This window comes from Cajanus cajan, chromosome 7 (assembly GCF_000230855.2).
Source record: "Cajanus cajan strain Asha chromosome 7, NIPB_CcT2T_4, whole genome shotgun sequence".
Taxonomy (NCBI): Eukaryota; Viridiplantae; Streptophyta; class Magnoliopsida; order Fabales; family Fabaceae; genus Cajanus; species Cajanus cajan.
In genome coordinates, this window is record NC_138523.1 from 1,839,646 (window position 1) to 1,857,114 (window position 17,469).

At 25.5% G+C, this 17,469-nt stretch overlaps 1 non-coding gene across 1 annotated transcript; it reads left to right on the plus strand.

Annotated features, from left to right (window-relative positions):
- Positions 1 to 5,360: 5,360 nt before the first annotated feature.
- On the plus strand, positions 5,361 to 6,062 carry LOC109805227 (uncharacterized protein At4g14450, chloroplastic). Its single transcript, XR_014428164.1, has one exon. It is a non-coding gene; the product is annotated as an uncharacterized protein At4g14450, chloroplastic (transcript).
- The last annotated feature ends 11,407 nt before the right edge of the window (positions 6,063 to 17,469 follow it).

The following is a 17,469-nucleotide window of genomic DNA, read 5'->3' on the forward strand; positions in this document are numbered from 1 at the left end:
TTTTGGTCATTCTATTATCCGTTGAAAAAAGATGAATCAATAAAGTATAACCGTGACACCAACTAAGATATAAATGTATCTTGTTTTCTCTAATACCATACGTTAGCTTTATTAAGCCACCAGAAAATATGTTGACTTTATTAACCAATCGAACATGCAGTCAAGTCTTTTAGTTGCGTCGAGTAACGATAACATTATGTCACATTACAGCATTTATTATATTCGTTTTAATTTCTCACTCGTAGGAAGTACATTGTGGTCAGATGCTTATAAAATTTACTTGATGGAACACAATACCCCTTGAATGGGTTCATTTTGCTAAATTGTACTCGTACCCACTACTAAATTTGATGACTAATGAAATTAAATGCGATTTAAAGTATTATTAGGTATGTTTTAAATTCTCTAATCGTTTTTCTCTTCAAAGTAATGATGACATTTTAAAGTAAATTTAGAGATTAGAGATTCATCTCTCTAGATTCTTTCATGTTTGTTTACATGTTTCTGTATTTTTTTTTAAAAAAAGAGCAACTCATTTATCTTTTATAAAGAGATGTAAGATGAGTTTATTTATTTTATTATGAATATTTTTACGATAATCTTCAAATGTTTTATAGCTTTTATTTATATTAATTAAAAACTATACCAGCATATTTATTTATTTATAGTTTAAAAAAAATCTCGAATTTTATATCCATATTTGTATTTGCTAACTGTTTGTACCCATATTCATGCAAAATAAAATATACATCTTAGATTTTTTTTTAATGAATTTTCATACATTTAAGAGAGTAAAGACTAAGGGTGTATCCGGTCTTTTTTTTCATAATAAAAATTATGATTATTTTGAAAGTCAAATTATGGTAGCTTTCATATAAGAAATATAAAAAGAAAAGCATGGTGGTGGAACAGAAGGGCGTGGGCGTGGAATCGATGTAGGATGAGAAATTGGAAGAAAGTGATACGGATGGGGTTAAATTTCAGGCTGTATTATTTAAAAATTTTCTTTTTTCGTAATGTTTCAACCACATTTTTTCTAACCATCAACTTGAAAATGAGACATCAGAACCCAAATTCAATTCTATTTAAATCAATGCTATAGTGGTGTATCGTTTTAAAGTTTGATAAAAAGAAAAATCGTATGTTATTTTTCAAATTATTAAATCAAACTAGGATGGATGTTTAAATTATAAATTTATATTAAAATGTGCACTTTTATTAAATAAAAGTATTTTTCAATGATAAAATAAATAAGGATTTCAGTATAATATTTTTGGCACAACTTTCATTTTTTTATTTATTTTCTTTTATTTTAGTATTTTGTTCAATACATGTATGCGAATAATTAAAAAGTAAGAAATAGAAATATTATATCTGATATTGAATATTAGACATATTTATAAAATGTTTAATTCAATATGAATTGTAAAAGTTAAATAAAAAAAAAGAATTTTTATTAAAGGATGTGGTTGAATTTCAGATTCGATTTAAAAAAACTAATCCAATAAAATTAAATTTAAGTGTATATAAAAAATTATTAATGAAATTAACTTCGTACTCATACTTATATAATTATATATTTATAAAATTATAAAACTCGACTTTCTTTTATAATTTATTGCCAAAATTACATCTTATTTATTTTAGATAGATCTTATTATTTTAATATATTTGTAAATTTATTAATTTTTAAATTAATTTAAAGTCGTAACAAAAAAATAAAATTTAAAGTTATTCTTGTACCTCTTTATTAATTATTATATAAAAAGTGATTATGAAAATTGAATAATCTATACAAATTAGATTTAAATCACTTTTAATTCGATTGAATTTTCTTGAACTTAATATTATATTTAAATTAAGAGTTTAGTTTTTATATATTATTTTATCAACCAATTGATAATAACCTTATACAAATTTTAAAAAAAATTCTATAAAAAATCAATAATTTCATTGTATATGAAATTTTATAATTAGATAATATTAAAAAATAAAAACTATCAATACATTGTAATTAAATTTCTAAATCAACTCAATTCAAAATGCAAATATATTTTTTTTTAGAAAAATGCAAATATTTCTATAAAATACAGTATAAATACTCCTATTAAATATAGTATCAAATATTTAACATTTAATTCTTAAAAAATAACGTTTGAATAAAAACTGTAACTTTTACGTTTTAGGGTAGCAATTAAAGGTGAATGTGACGCCTTACCTACTTGACCGGTCAAAAACTCTCCGGATTTGGGTTTTATTACTATTTATTAGAAAGCCAGTGGGACCCTCAGATATCATACTAACACTAATGTTACGTTTCCTTACAATATATTTTAAAAATAAAAATAAAAAGAGACAAAATTAACAATAGCATGAGTCAAATTTAATAAACTCATTTTTTTAAATTTTATATATATATATTAAAAAAAATTTATGCGTAACAGTTATAATGACAATAATAAAAATATAAAATTCGAATATAACACCTCTATATAATGCTCTAATATAGCTATTAAATTATTTATTATTTTAATGATCATATGTTAAAATAAATAAACATTTATAAATATATAGTTCAGTAATATAATTTTTTATATACTTATTTGATAATTATAAATATTTAAAATCACTTTACAAAATCAAATCGAGTTAGTTTCCTTCTAAACTTGTAAAATAAATATAGAAAATTAATTTAAAAAGTTAAGCTTTTATTAAGTTTGAATATATTTTTATTTCCTATAAAGTAAAAAAAATATTTTGGTCATTTTTTATTATGTTTATCTCTCTAAAAATTAGAACTATTATTTTTAGTCTTTATTATTATGTATCATTTTTAATTATTTATTTATTAATTAAAAGATTAAGTGATTATTTCAAATGTTAACTATAACTAATTATTCATGGTAGTGTGTGACACTTCTAGAAAAAATTATGACTGCTTCAAATAAATATTAGTTATATATCTTAAAATCTATTTTACAGAAATCAAAATCAAAATCAACTTATTTTACAAAGATAAAAAATCTTTTATAAGAATTAAAAATAATATTTATAATTTTTTAAAAGATAAAAAAAACATATTACCGAAACGAAAATTAAAATTCTCACATTTTATAAAGACTAGAATCATATATAAGTCTTTATTTTATTATCTTAGAATATTTTAAATAATATAATTATTGTATAAATAAGGAAAGTATCATTATACGGTGATAAAAACTACTTACAAAATTCAACACAATTGAGTATGAGATTCTTCTGTGTGATGCTAAAATTCCACAAAAATCACTTTAGTGATACTTACGTTATGACAAGAATCAATATTTAATAATTAGTTAGAAAAAAAATGAACTAAATAAAAATATATAATTAGGAGAGAAGGTTTGAGCAAGTAGCCTTTGTTTATGGTGTCTCTCTAGGAAGGTAGGGGTGTATCTTATTTTAGATTAGCCTTTTAATTATATGATGTATGCTTCCTCGTGTCATGTGCCTATCTTTGACCACAATCCCCTACCTACTACTACTACCTCACATTTTAATCCCCCCTTTTTTTTATAATTTTTTTAATTAAATAAATGAGAATAAACTAAAAATATTTTGACATATATTTTAATAAAAAGATATATCTTAAAATTTTATAATGATCCAACAAGTCATTATACTTAATAAATTTCAATTATTTTTTAATAAAAAAATAAAAATGAAAAAATAACTACTCTAAGTTTATTATAAAAAAATCACCATGTCATTCATACATTATATATATATATATATATATATATATATATATATATATATATATATATATATATATGAGGAGGTTCAAACGACAGCGGTGTAACTTTAACTAAGTGTTACACTGCTTAATAACTTTATATTAATTATGAATTTTGTAAATTCAACCGTTAGATTGAAAGTTCATATCTCTTAGATCATATATACAAAATTTTATATTAATCCAAGATGATTTGATACTTCATTCTTATAAAACAAAATTGACGTAATATATTTATTTTAAAATATACTAAAATATGAACACTTTGATTACCCTCAAGTTGTTGTTCAATTTTAACAAAATTTGATATACGCATATAAAGTGATATGAACTTTCAATCTAACGGTTGGATTTACAAAATTCATAATTAATATAAAGTTATTGAGCGGTGTAACACTTAGTTAAAGTTACACCGGTGTCGTTTGAACCCTCCTCTATATATATATATATATATAATAAATTACTATGTGCAAAAATGAACTTATTTATCAGTCAAGTATCTATATCCAAAATAAGTCACATAAGAATAACATCTTTAAAATCGGGTGATACGCTCTACTAAACTACAAAAGCTCACTTGCTAATATTGTTTCACTCTTATATTAAGTATGATCATTACAATTTTACTCACAAGAAAAAAAAAGTTATCTTATAAAATAGAAAAAACATACATATATAGCATCATCTTACGATAATACAACATAAACAACTTACTCAACATCTAATGCAATTTTACATATCAACTTTTAACTTATAAACAAACAGCTCAACAACTTACAACACTATAACACATCTTAACAACTTCAGCATAACAACATAATCATCAAAGATAACAAGAAACAATTATGTATCATCACACATATCAACTACAAAAATTTCATACAATAGAGGTGAGTAGTTGTTAAATCCTATTGAAACATAATATTTGACCTATTGCAACCAAATTAAGTATAAACAATCTTGGTCTCAAAGAGTGTTAGGTTTACAATTTAAATTTGATTTATCAGATTTTACCATTTAAACTAGAAAGTCTAATACTACTGTTAGGATAGAATAATTTGAATATAAATTAGAATAGTTAATAAATAATATACAAAAAAGTTAAATCACACTTTTAATCTCTTTATAAAACTTAATATCTATTTTTTTTTAATTTTTAATTTTACAATTTTAATTAAAACACTAAATACTCATTAATTAATCGTTAAAATTTGTACTTTGACTTGAACATAACATTAAAAAGACGATATGATAATTAATATTTAAGTTAATTTTTAATTTATTTACTATTTTATCTTATTTGACCACTTTTATAAAATAAAAATAAAAAATAAAAGTTAACTTATATTTTAATTGTCATAATATCTACTTCATATGATGTTATAGTGAATCTTATATACTTTGGATGATCTACAAAATGAAGTGACAAGATTAAAATTATAGATTTTATAAAATTGAATACTTGAAATTATGAAATTAAAATTTAAGAATCCAAAATCGTAGTCAAAAGAAAATAAAAAGTTATTAACAAAATATATCTAAAAAGAAAAAAAAAAAATCTAAGCCGAGCTACAATATTATGCAGCAACAGTAGCAGAAGAAGCCAAGCTGAGCTGAGCTGCCACATCAATCATTTGATTCATTTCAGATTTCAAGTTTCAGATTCCAAACGTGTGCACCGCACGCCTCTCTATTTATACCCCGAAACACGCACCCACCGTTTTCTCTCTCAAACCACACTCCTCTCTCTCTCTCTCTCTCTCTTCGCCGTCCGCCGCCGCACATGGCCGACTCCCACCGAAACCGCCCCTCCCGCCGCCAGCCCAGCCGCCTCCAGAGCCGCGCTCCCTCCTCGCTACAGATTAACCGCGCCGTTAACTGGAACGTCGCGATTCCGCTGCTCTCCCCGCTGGCCTCCTCGCCTCCGCCCCCTCCGCCGCCACAGAAGGAGGAGCCGCCGCAGCAGCGCCGGCAGAACGCCGACCCCGAAAAAGTTGTCTTCAAAAAGTGGCAGCACCCCGCGGCACCGTTTTGCTACGAACACACTTCGGTGGTTCCACCCTTTTGTTAACGTGTAAATAATAAAGCAAAAAAAAAAATTAAAATAAAATGAGTAGGGTTATCACTTATCAGTTATATATATATATATGTGATCTAACATGTTTTTTTTTTTTTTTTTTTCATTTTCATTTTTCTTTGTTTTGTTTTTGTACACATATATATTATTATATTATATACCCTCACCCTCTTCATAAGTTATAAGAGTAAAACCCAGTATTTTTTAACATTTTTATTTATTTATTTATGGCCTCAATTTCTTGATAGAAGAAGTGTAAGTGTGAAACCCTTATTAGCATTCAACTTCTGTGATGGTTTTCGGCATAGTCGAGAGTTTAATCTGTGTGTGTGATTGACTGATTCCTTTAGCACTGTTTTGATTCAATTCAAAGCTCGTTTCTTAAGAGGTTCATGTTAACGAGTTTCGATTTCAACGGTTGTGATGAGTTTGTGAAAAGTATATGTATATGATAGGGATTTTATAAATTAGAAAATAAAATAAAAAATTGGGCTTGTAAGTATCAATGAATGCGATTGGTATGTGTGGTGTTTGAATTAGTATGTGAATTTGGGGGAAAAAAATGTTGAGGGAATCATTTCAATATTCAAGATGTATCGTGTGTGTGTAAATAGTTGTATATATTTGACATTTGTGGTAGTGAAGTTGACAGGTCCTGTGTTTCCTGTTTGTTTACTATTATGTATTTTATATGTTGTTGCTTCATTGATAAAAATGTCATTGTTTTTTGTGGCATTGGAAATTTGGGATGATGTAAAAATATTTGTGTTATTTTTTACGCTATTAATCCTTTTTCTTTCAAATGGTTCTTTATAATTCTTTGGATTAAAATGTTGTCTCCTCTTATCTCTTATTTTAACATGTGTTTGGTTGAATGAGTATCAAGTAATAGTGATTTTTATAAATTTTTTTTACTTGTTTCAACTTTTAGGGGGAGTCAAAATATAGGGGAGGAAATTAACTTCTATCCATCTAATTTTATTTTTTATCTAATATTAAAATATTTGGAAGGGATAGATTTTAAAATATTTTTATTTATATTTAAAATTTTAAACTTATAAAATATAAAAATATAAAAATAAAATAGATTATAAAATCTCTCTTCGAACTAAATAAGAAAAGAAATTCCTTCCTTTTTTTAACCCTTCTTTCAATCAAACTCATCCTAAAAATATTTATAATTAAGATGTCTGTATAAATGTATTATAATCATATTTTTATATATTTTTGGATCCGTTAAATCTACTTAATTTGAGCTATGCAAGAAAATAAAAAGTTTATCATTTCAGTGCTACCAAGTTCAAATTCTAATTCTTCATACTTCATGAGAAGTCTTACAAAAACAAGTCTAATTCTAATTCTATACATCCTTCATGTTCCTCGATATATACTTACTTCGTGTGTATTTGGATTGTTGATACAAAGACACCAAATGTCTGTGCATTCCAAAAGTATAAAATGAAGAAACAACACATATATTGAAAGAAAAAAAAAAAGTTACATTCAACGGAATAACCCAAACACACCCTTCATCATTAAAATTAAACTTTTTTGTTATGTGCTACATTCAAGAACCAAAATGGAATTCGGACATGAGATCACTACAGATTCTCATATCTTTTTCTTACTTTCATCTATTACTGAACTTGTATAAGGTTAATGCAATATCAGTTATTCAAGATTTAGAATATTTTTACACCATTAAGTAATTATTATAAATCATTTTAGATATAATTTTTAAATTAATTATTATTAAAATAAAATCTGTCAACTTTATGGGAATTTATTATTTACAATTGATTAAAAACAGCTAGTATATCCAAATTAATTAAGTTCTTAAATAATGAAACTGATTATTGTGAATATACAGAAAGAACGGATTGAGCATTATTAATTGTTTTGAAAAAATTGTTGACATATTCCAATTACCTCTTTCCTTAAAATTGGTGTGGCTGTGTATGCACAATGACACTTCGAATTCGAATAGAAAAACCCATTTGCTCATGTATTACACATTATTAGCAACAAAAATAGGACCACTTTTGATCACAGGCATGTATACATAGAAACACCTATTTAATTTATGTCGCCCCAAGCGACATGTGTAGTTGAGAGAAAAATGTGTCTACTCCACATGCGAAGAGAGGACACAAGTAGGACAACAAATTAATAATGTCTAGGTATTACATTACTATCATCAGAATTACAGCTATCATATATCTGGACAGGTTCTTCTGGTTTCATTCTTTAATTGAGTTAATTTAGAGAAAACAAAATTAATTAAGATGGAGAAAACTTAGATAGTATTATTCAATATGTTCAACCCTTGACTTGTTTGGATGGGGTTCTTAAAGGAGATGGAAAAGCATCGTGTGGTTTAATGCTAAAAAACACCACCATGAGTGCATTGGCCGTTGAGAGCCATGAGATATACAATACATGATGGAACGAAAAATATTCATGTTTTTGTGACAAATTACTTCAAGAAATGTCTTATATATCTATATATGGTTCAGCATAGATATTTCTGGGGTTGGTTAAATTTATTATGTGCTTTTGCATTAGTTAATTTCTATCTTCATTGAAGTTTTTGCATACATCTTTGCAGATTTGTTTTTTATGTATGTAGATGAAAGTTTACAAATGCTTTTGTTGTGACACACCTTAGGCTACTTGACTTTATTAATAAAAGTTTTCTTTTGCTATTAAAAAAGTATTATAAGTATTATTCTCCAATCAAAATTAATGTATTTATATTCAGTGAAATATTTACCTTCAATTTCATTTTGTGTAATATTTAGACTGCTTGGATTTGATCTAAGTGTTGTGAAATGGGTGATGAAAAGTAGTTATTAATGAAAACTATATAATATTCAGAAAACAATGAGATTAACTATAATTTTTTTTAAAAGTTTGGACTAAATGAATTTTATAAAATAATTGACTTGAAATCCTTTGCGGGTATGGACAAAGGTGAGTGTAAGAGTTGTGTAGTTAGTTCTACACATAAGACTTTTTGTAAATGGAGATTGTGACTCTTATTTGAGTTAGTTACTTAATTTACTAGGAAGATTGTGTAAGAAGGGGGAGAAAATGACTTGAAAACCCACGCATTTATGCACGATGGTGATTGTAAACACCAAGGGTATTAGTAACAGAAATTCTTGCTAAAAGAAGATTGTGATTTTCTTCTAATTTATATTTAGTTCAAGTTTTCAAATTATTTTAAAGAAACGTGATTTAGAGGTAAAACCTCATCAAAGATTTGACTTAGTCAATTTTGACGAATTAAGACGATATGAAACGAATTCTATCTTAAATGGTTTAAGATACGATTATATAATCTTTGATGCATTAGGTGTGGTTTTATTTTAAATCTAACGTGTTTTATTCTTTATTTTTTTTTTTTTAAAATTAGAGAACCACGGAGTATTTCTTACCTATTTTATATAAATACAATTATACAATTGCATAAAGAGTAAAGAGCCTCTGTTTTTCACACATATATATCAATCGTCCTTTTGTGGGGTCTTGAAAACATGTGCAGCCATGCAGGTACAGGAAAAAAAAGTTTTCTTCCTCCTATTCAATGCACGTTTGTGGTATAGCTAACCAAACCAAACCAAGTTATGTTTGTTTAAGATTCTTTCGTGGCTAGCTCCAACCAAACCAAGTTATGTTTCTTTTTTCTTTTTCTTTGAGTTATTGTTGAAAGTTATGTTTTAGGATAAACATGTTATTGTTGTAAACATTTCATATTGATATACTAATATTTGTTAGAGAATTTAATCTAGAATAATGAAATTTTCTGTTCTTTCATTCGCATTTATTTTATTTCTGTTCCGGTATGCCTAAAAGTCCTTCATTGCTTAATTAGGAGTCGAGGCTAAGAATAATTTATAAATACGCTCCCTCCTTAACCTACTGAAACACCTTTTAAAGAACAAAACTGTGATGGCCTAACAAGTGCTAAAACGGACAATACCTCGGATACAATGACCCTAACAATGATAGCAGACTTACGGTAGGGACATTTGGCGCTAGAAGGAGGGCCTAGGCCACTTTTGCCCCTTAGCATCGACAGGGGGGCTTGTTCCGATATGCCTAAAAGTATCACATCGCTTATGAGTTGAGGCTAAGGGTAATTTATAAACATCCTCCCTCCTTAATCTACCAAGGTGCCTTTTAAAAGACAAAATCGTAACGGTCTAACGTCTGCCAAAACAAACAATACCTCGGATGCAATGACTACGATAATAGCAAACTTACGGTAGGAACAATTTCAAACATTTGAACTCAAGATTTTATTTATAAAAGGTGAGTGCAATTGTACTTAACACAAGGAAGTTTAATATCACTTGAATAATAATTGGTTGATTGTTGAAAGTTATGTTAAATTCTATAGTGAGTTTTAAGGGTATTTTTGTAAAGGAAGTTTTTATGTACTTTGTAACCCTCAGCGATCACGCTGTGTTGTTTTCACGATTGGGTCTACCAATGTTGCTATTACAGTTGTTTTTTGATGACAATGTAATAACAAATATATTATCAAGAAAGAAAAAAAATTTAAGGTAATTGTTTATGTACGAAGTTGGTCAAGGTGCTGTGTAGTCAAAGACAAAAAAATAGTATAGGCACCAACTTTTGAAGACAAGCTTGTGGAGATTGATCCCATTTGAATGGCCAAACTCATTGATTCCAAAAGAAATTAAAGAAGCAAAGGAAATATTCGAGGGTGGCTTTATTTTCTTTTCCTAGTATTTGTTCATTATCTTTTCCAAACTAGACACTATGAAAACCAACGAGTGGTTATACTTTTTTTGCTCATTTATAATATGTGTTTGTCGGTCCAACTATCCCGTTTAGTCCTTGTTTGTTTTAAATTTGTAGAATCAATTTTTATATTTCTCTAATGCAAAAGTATTATAAATTTGTACTTTAGATTAATTTAGACATGAGTCTCTTTATTAAACTTGTATGTCATTTGTAAAAAGATAAAGTAAAAATAAAATAAATCGAGCTTCTTTGCATAAGTTAAAAGTTAACTTATGTATTTAACTTTTGTAAAAGTTCTTTCATTTAATTTTTCATAAATTTAAAGTTCATAATCTGGTTATAACTTATTTATAAGAGAAACTCAATTCATTTTATTTTGTTGGTGCTCATTTGTTACAATATTTTTTAATAAAAGAATCACTTTTTTCTTAAAAAAATTTATTTTAATTTTCCATATCCATTTATTTAAAATTTTAAAATTAAAATCAAAAAATATTTTGAATATTTTTTCATAAAATTACTTGTTACTTTTTAAATTATTTTTATGATTTTAAATAAACATAAATTAGCTTTTTCTTCTTTTAAAAATATAAATATAATCACTAGATTGTTTTATATACAATTACTTTTTCTTTTGTGAAAAAAAGAATCAGCTTTTTTTTAATTTAAAACAATTAATCCATTTTCTTCTCTTATAAATACTTATTAAAAAAATTATCCAATAAAAAACAATAGACCTAATTCACATTTAACAATTCAAAATTAAAAAAATTCAGCAGTTAATAATCACGTGAATCATCAGTAATCCATATTCTGTAAGTAATATAAAATACATTGAAGTAGAAAAAAAATTATCTCAAGGTGCAAATAGTATTATTTAAATAAAATAGCTTATTCTAATCAAGTTAATTTTATCTTTCCACTACATTTTATCAATTTAACTACCCCTCTTTTCAATTCATAAAATACCTTGATCCCTATAAACTAGAAATTAAAACAAAAAACTGGACTTAAGCGATTCATTGTGAATTTGTGATTATTCTAATTCTTTTATTGTTGTTATTGTTACTGTTATTCAGAAAAGGTAACTTTCAATGGCACAGTGTTCATGTCTGTGCCATATATTTATTCAAAGTAAAAGCAAACACCAAAGTGAGATCATGCACGTGTGGTGGAACAATTGAGTTCAAAGTTCAAAATCAAGATCAGAACATATGATAAGATAAATGAGTTGGTGCCAGATAGTTAACAAGTGATTAACAACCAGAAGAACAGAACAAAACAAAAGAAAAAAAAAATTCAATTCAAATGGAGAAAATTCCAGAGTTAAGCAAAGAAGGTAAGAGGGTCAAATATTCAGCGTCGTAAAGTTGAAAGACCATATATTCTGCTATCTATAAAATTGTTGCTGCTTTTGGACTTCCAATAAACCCTTTGAAAAGCTTTCATGGTTTTTCTTTGTGACACTTTTCGCATCTTTCTTGAGCATATGGAAAATGCAGCACACAGAAAATTAAACACGTCAATAGAGAATTTATATAAAGTTAATGATTAAATATGTTTTTAATTTCTTAAATTTAGAATAAATTTATTTTTTTTATTAAATTTAAAATTATTATTTTTAAAAAATTATTTTAATCTTTTATGTTATCAATAATATATCTAAAAATGATCAATTGAGATAATTATGTAGTATCAGTTAAGCTTAATGTGATGTTTTTACTAATAGAAACATTGGTAAGTAAATTTTATGTCAACTTATTTGACAAATTCTATAATAAAATTTGAGTATAAGAACTAAAACAAGATTTTTTTTTATAAATTGTATGACTAAAAGACTAATTTTAATTTTGATGAACTAAAAATAAATTTAGTTTAAATTTAAAAAGCTAAAAATATATTTAAGTTTAAACTTAATTAAAATATATTTTTTTATAGATCTAGATTTGATTCTTGTTGTTGTGTCTTTACTATTTTTTTTATAGATAAAAAAATTGAATTAGGATTTATTAATAGGATAAAATATTTTTTTAATATATGTAAGAATTAAAAAAAACCATAACATAGTACAAATCTAAGATTTTTTTTATATATATCTTAATTTTCTATTACGATCTTAGTAGTTTATAAGATAAAATATTTTACGTTATTGTCTTATTATAAGTTATATAAAATTATTTTTTAATAATTATTTTAAAAATTATGTTTGAAATATTTTTGTATCAATTAATATTGTAGAAGTTTTTACAGAAAAAATATATCAAAATTAAACTCATCATTTTATATTTATATTTAGATCTCTAACTTTTCCGGTATAATATATAATACAATCACGTCTAGCATTACCAGAAATTGCGATTATTAAGATAAAAAAAGTTGAAAAGAAAGGTTAATTATTAACTTATTTTGTTAGGATTTGTTTGATGTACACCTTACAAGAAACGATACTAGACAAATATTAAGCCACTGCACAATTTCTTTTTTGTGTTATTATATGTTATTTGATAATGAATATACAGCACAACAAATTTTGTACTATAAGTTGTTTGACATGCTTAAATATATATTAGATAGAATGATATAAACTTACTAAAATACCCCACTTGAAATTTATTAAAATACCTTCCATATATACGTTATAATGTTTTCATTTATATTTGGAAAACACATAAAAGAAAAAATTGTCAGTTTTAACTTATTTTATTATTTATTGTTAAATGGTTCTCATCATATACTTTATTGACATAAATAATATTTATAATTTTAATTATAATCACCAATATATATAATTTTAACTATATATTATTTTATATATATCTTTTTATTGGACGTTGGGTCTATTGTCAAACTACGAATATAACAACGTTTTAGTTTTTTAATTTTTACCGTTTAAGTTCTTCTTGCTTTAGTAATGCCACGTTTGGAGGTAGAGCTTCTGTCAAAACTTGTGATTTGACTCTTAATTTGGTTTAATTATATATATCACAGTAAGTGGTAGAAGAAGAAAGAAAAAAATTAAGAAGATCATAATAATTAAGTAATCGGCTATTTATTTTATGTCTTACAAGTATAAATCAACTATTAATTACTAATTTTAATATATTGTGTAGATCATTTTGATGAGAAAAAAATTGGTCATTCAGCTTGTTCAATATTTAAAGTTATTTAATTCCTTTCTAAATATCAGACGAGAAATATTTTTTTATAAATAAAATGTGAATAACATATTAGTATGTGAAAAGAAGGATACCTCAAAAAATAAATTTCAAAGAGATTGATACCGGGGAAGAAAGTGTCCAAAAGAGGGAATATGAGAAAGATAGTCGTAGTATTTTATTATGCATCGGACAAAAAGTTGTCTTACACTTTATGGTTTTTCTACATGATTCAACACTAAAAAATTATATTGAAATCCCTCTTAATTGAGAATTAACTCATCAAATTGTAACTTTTATATATTGCAAAATTTATCTCGTGCATCTAGGGGGTGTATTAGTTTAGGATTTTGTACGATTTTAAAAGACTTTTTTTGAGTAAAAAAATCCATTGGTATTCAATCAGTATTTTATGTCACTTAAAAACAATTCAGTGGTATTCAATCTGGATTTTCAAGATTTTTTAAAGAGTCCATTAAAATTTACTGGTATTCATTTGAGATTTTTTACAACTTAAAAATAATCTATTAGTATTCAAAAATACAAGGATTTTAAAGGATTGTTGTGTGAGAGGGATTTTGAAGGACTTTCTAGTGTTATCTATAAATACCATATTCATAAAACAATCTCATCCAAACCCATCGGATTTTGAAGGATTGTTTGAAGTGATTTTTCAAGTGTTTCAAGAATTTTCAAGTGAGTTTTTCATCTTTTTTTTTTCTATGCTCATGTCTTCTCCATTTTTTCTCTACTAATAATACTACACTATTGTTCATTGCTCATATATAATATTGTAGTACTGTTCTCATCCCATTCCCCTATTTTGTGAAACTCTGATATGTAAATGATAGTGTCATTGACTTGCTCTATTTTTCTGTTCGTTCTCTTTAATTGACTTGCTTTATTTTATTCTATGTAGTTGAATTTGTTCCTTTATATAACAAAAAAATGCTTGAAATTTTAACTTTTGAGTTGTAATTTTTTTATAATACACGTCAATAAAAAAAAAGGTGAAAGATGAAATTGATATCATAATCTCTACAATATATATATATAGGGACGGAGCCAGGATTTCAATACTGGGGGTGCCATATAGGGGGTGCCATATAGTAATATACATATGAGTTTATATTAAAAATATGAGTTTATATTAAAAATAGGGGGTGCCATATAGTAATATATATGTATATAAAAAAAATTAAAATTGTTGGGGGGGCCGTGGCACCCGTAGGTCCCCCCTTGGCTCCGTCCTTGTATATATATATAAGATGAATTTGTTAGGGTTTCTGTGAGTAGAATGAGATGAAAATGAATCTTAATTGGGGGAAGAACCCTCTCAGCATAAAAACTACGAACTCTCTTCTTCCCTTGAATTTGTTACTCTTATCTCTCCTCCTTTTATGACTCAACAATTATTTTATTTTTTTTACTATGAATTTTTCTTTTTATTTTATATTGTGAAATTAAGATTTTTTTATATTTTAAAAAAAGAAAATTAACATAAGACATTAAAGTATCTAATTTTCTAGGGTTTAGGATTTATGCCTTCATTAGTTTATTTTTTAAAAAAGGAAATATTGTTAAAACATTTGTTAGAATAATTTACATTTATAAATATCTGTTTATATAAAAAAATTATATATCTAAATATTTTCTCAGTATCGAATATACTGATTTTTTTATATAAAAAATTATCTTATATTTTTATATTTCCATTTTTACATGTTTTTTTTATAATGACTGAGGTATTTGATCCATTTGGATAGCCAAAATATATTCGATCTTGTATGATTGGTGTGCTTCTAAAAATAATTATAATTTTATTGATTTTATCTCTTATTCATAATTATTTATATAACTAGTTTTCAACATATATTATTTTAGTAATTCAAATGGGAGATTCACAAGGAAATAATAAAGAAAAAGGAAAAGAGATAGAAAACTATGAAACTTGGACCAAGGAGGATTCCGATGAATTGTTACAATTGATAGTGGATGCTATAAAAAGAGGATAAGATATTATGGAGAATTATTATTATTATTTATCTAGTCATTATTATTATTATTTTTTATTTTTGTCTTTGACTCTTTTTAAATTTGAATGTACGAATTTTTTTTTAAATCTTATCAAATGTTAAAACTCCACAAAATCTCATAAAATTCATTAAAATTCTAATTTAAAAGTCTTGCAGAATCCATTAAAATCTTGATTTTAAGTCTTGTAGAATCCTGCAAAATCTTAAAAGTCATGAAAATCCTGCAAAGTCTTTTAAAATCTGCAGGATTTTTTTTAACTAAAAAAGTCTTTTAAAATCTTAATCCAATACACCCCCTTATTGATTAATATGGTGAAATCGCATGTTATAATATTATTTTTTTCAGCCGTGGATCAAATTATTTTTAATTGCAAGTGTCGTTTCTTTATTGTATATAGTTTTAAGTAATGATTTTCTAATGAAAATAATTTTGCAATTATTTTAAAAATCCATTCATTCCTTTTCCATCATGTTATGTACAACATGACACATTCCATCTCATATCAAGAACATTAATGTGATTTGATAAATTATAAATGAGATAATTCTGCTAATCACTATCTTAAAAGAAAGTATTATAAACATCTAATTAGATAATAAGGGTCCACACTACTTAAATTTATTTACACTCTCTAATTAGACTAATTTTTAATGCATGAAATTGTCATCTACAAATAAAACATAGTAACATATACATCCAACCAATCAAGTGAATTATCCTCTTTATTATATAAGCTAAAATCTTCATCAGTTAATCCACAACAAACCATCTTAATCCTTTGAAAAGGAAAAAGGTAATATTTGGGGTCCATAAAATCTCATAAACATGTATAAATAAGAGTCATCCAGATCCAGATATTGTTGATAAGGCTAAGTTCAAGTTACCGACTAAATTCACATGTAAATATTAATGCAAGAACTATAAAACTTCTCTTCAAAGATGGAATAAGTTTTTAATGGTATCAAAAAATTATCTCTACTACTTCATAATTGAATAAATGGATCACCTATAAAGCTACTAAACATTATGGTTTAATGATTAATCGGTTACTTTAATCGAATATGGTTCATAAGTTTTGATGCATCATCATGTCATCACCATGTTATATATAAAACCATAATGCAAATACCATACCAGGAACTATTTTTTGTGAACTTTACATGATTTCTTTAACAACAAAAACTAAAAGCAATTTTAACATCATGCTTGCATTTTCCATTCACTAAAAACAATCAACATATTACAAATGCGCATAAGCATTATCTTGTAAATCTTAAAAAAGATTTATAAAAGCATTATTATGTATATGAGTAGCTATTTTTTTTATATATATATATTTTTTTATCATACTTTACTAATAACACATGATATGAGAAAAAGCCTTTGCTACAAAAGTAGACTTGTAAATTTCATGGGAAAAGTTAAACTTTGTCGCCAAGCCCATTATTATTATTATTGCACTTCATATATAATATTTGACAAACTCATTCCTTCTACCAACTTATTAATTATGAAATGAGAACAATGCAAGTATAGACAATCAAAGATATTCATCAATTATCAATTTTTAAATACTCGTTCTTGGCTTCGTGTGCAAGACTTTCAATTTCATTTTTTTATACAAATAAAGTTAATCAAAAAATAAAGAC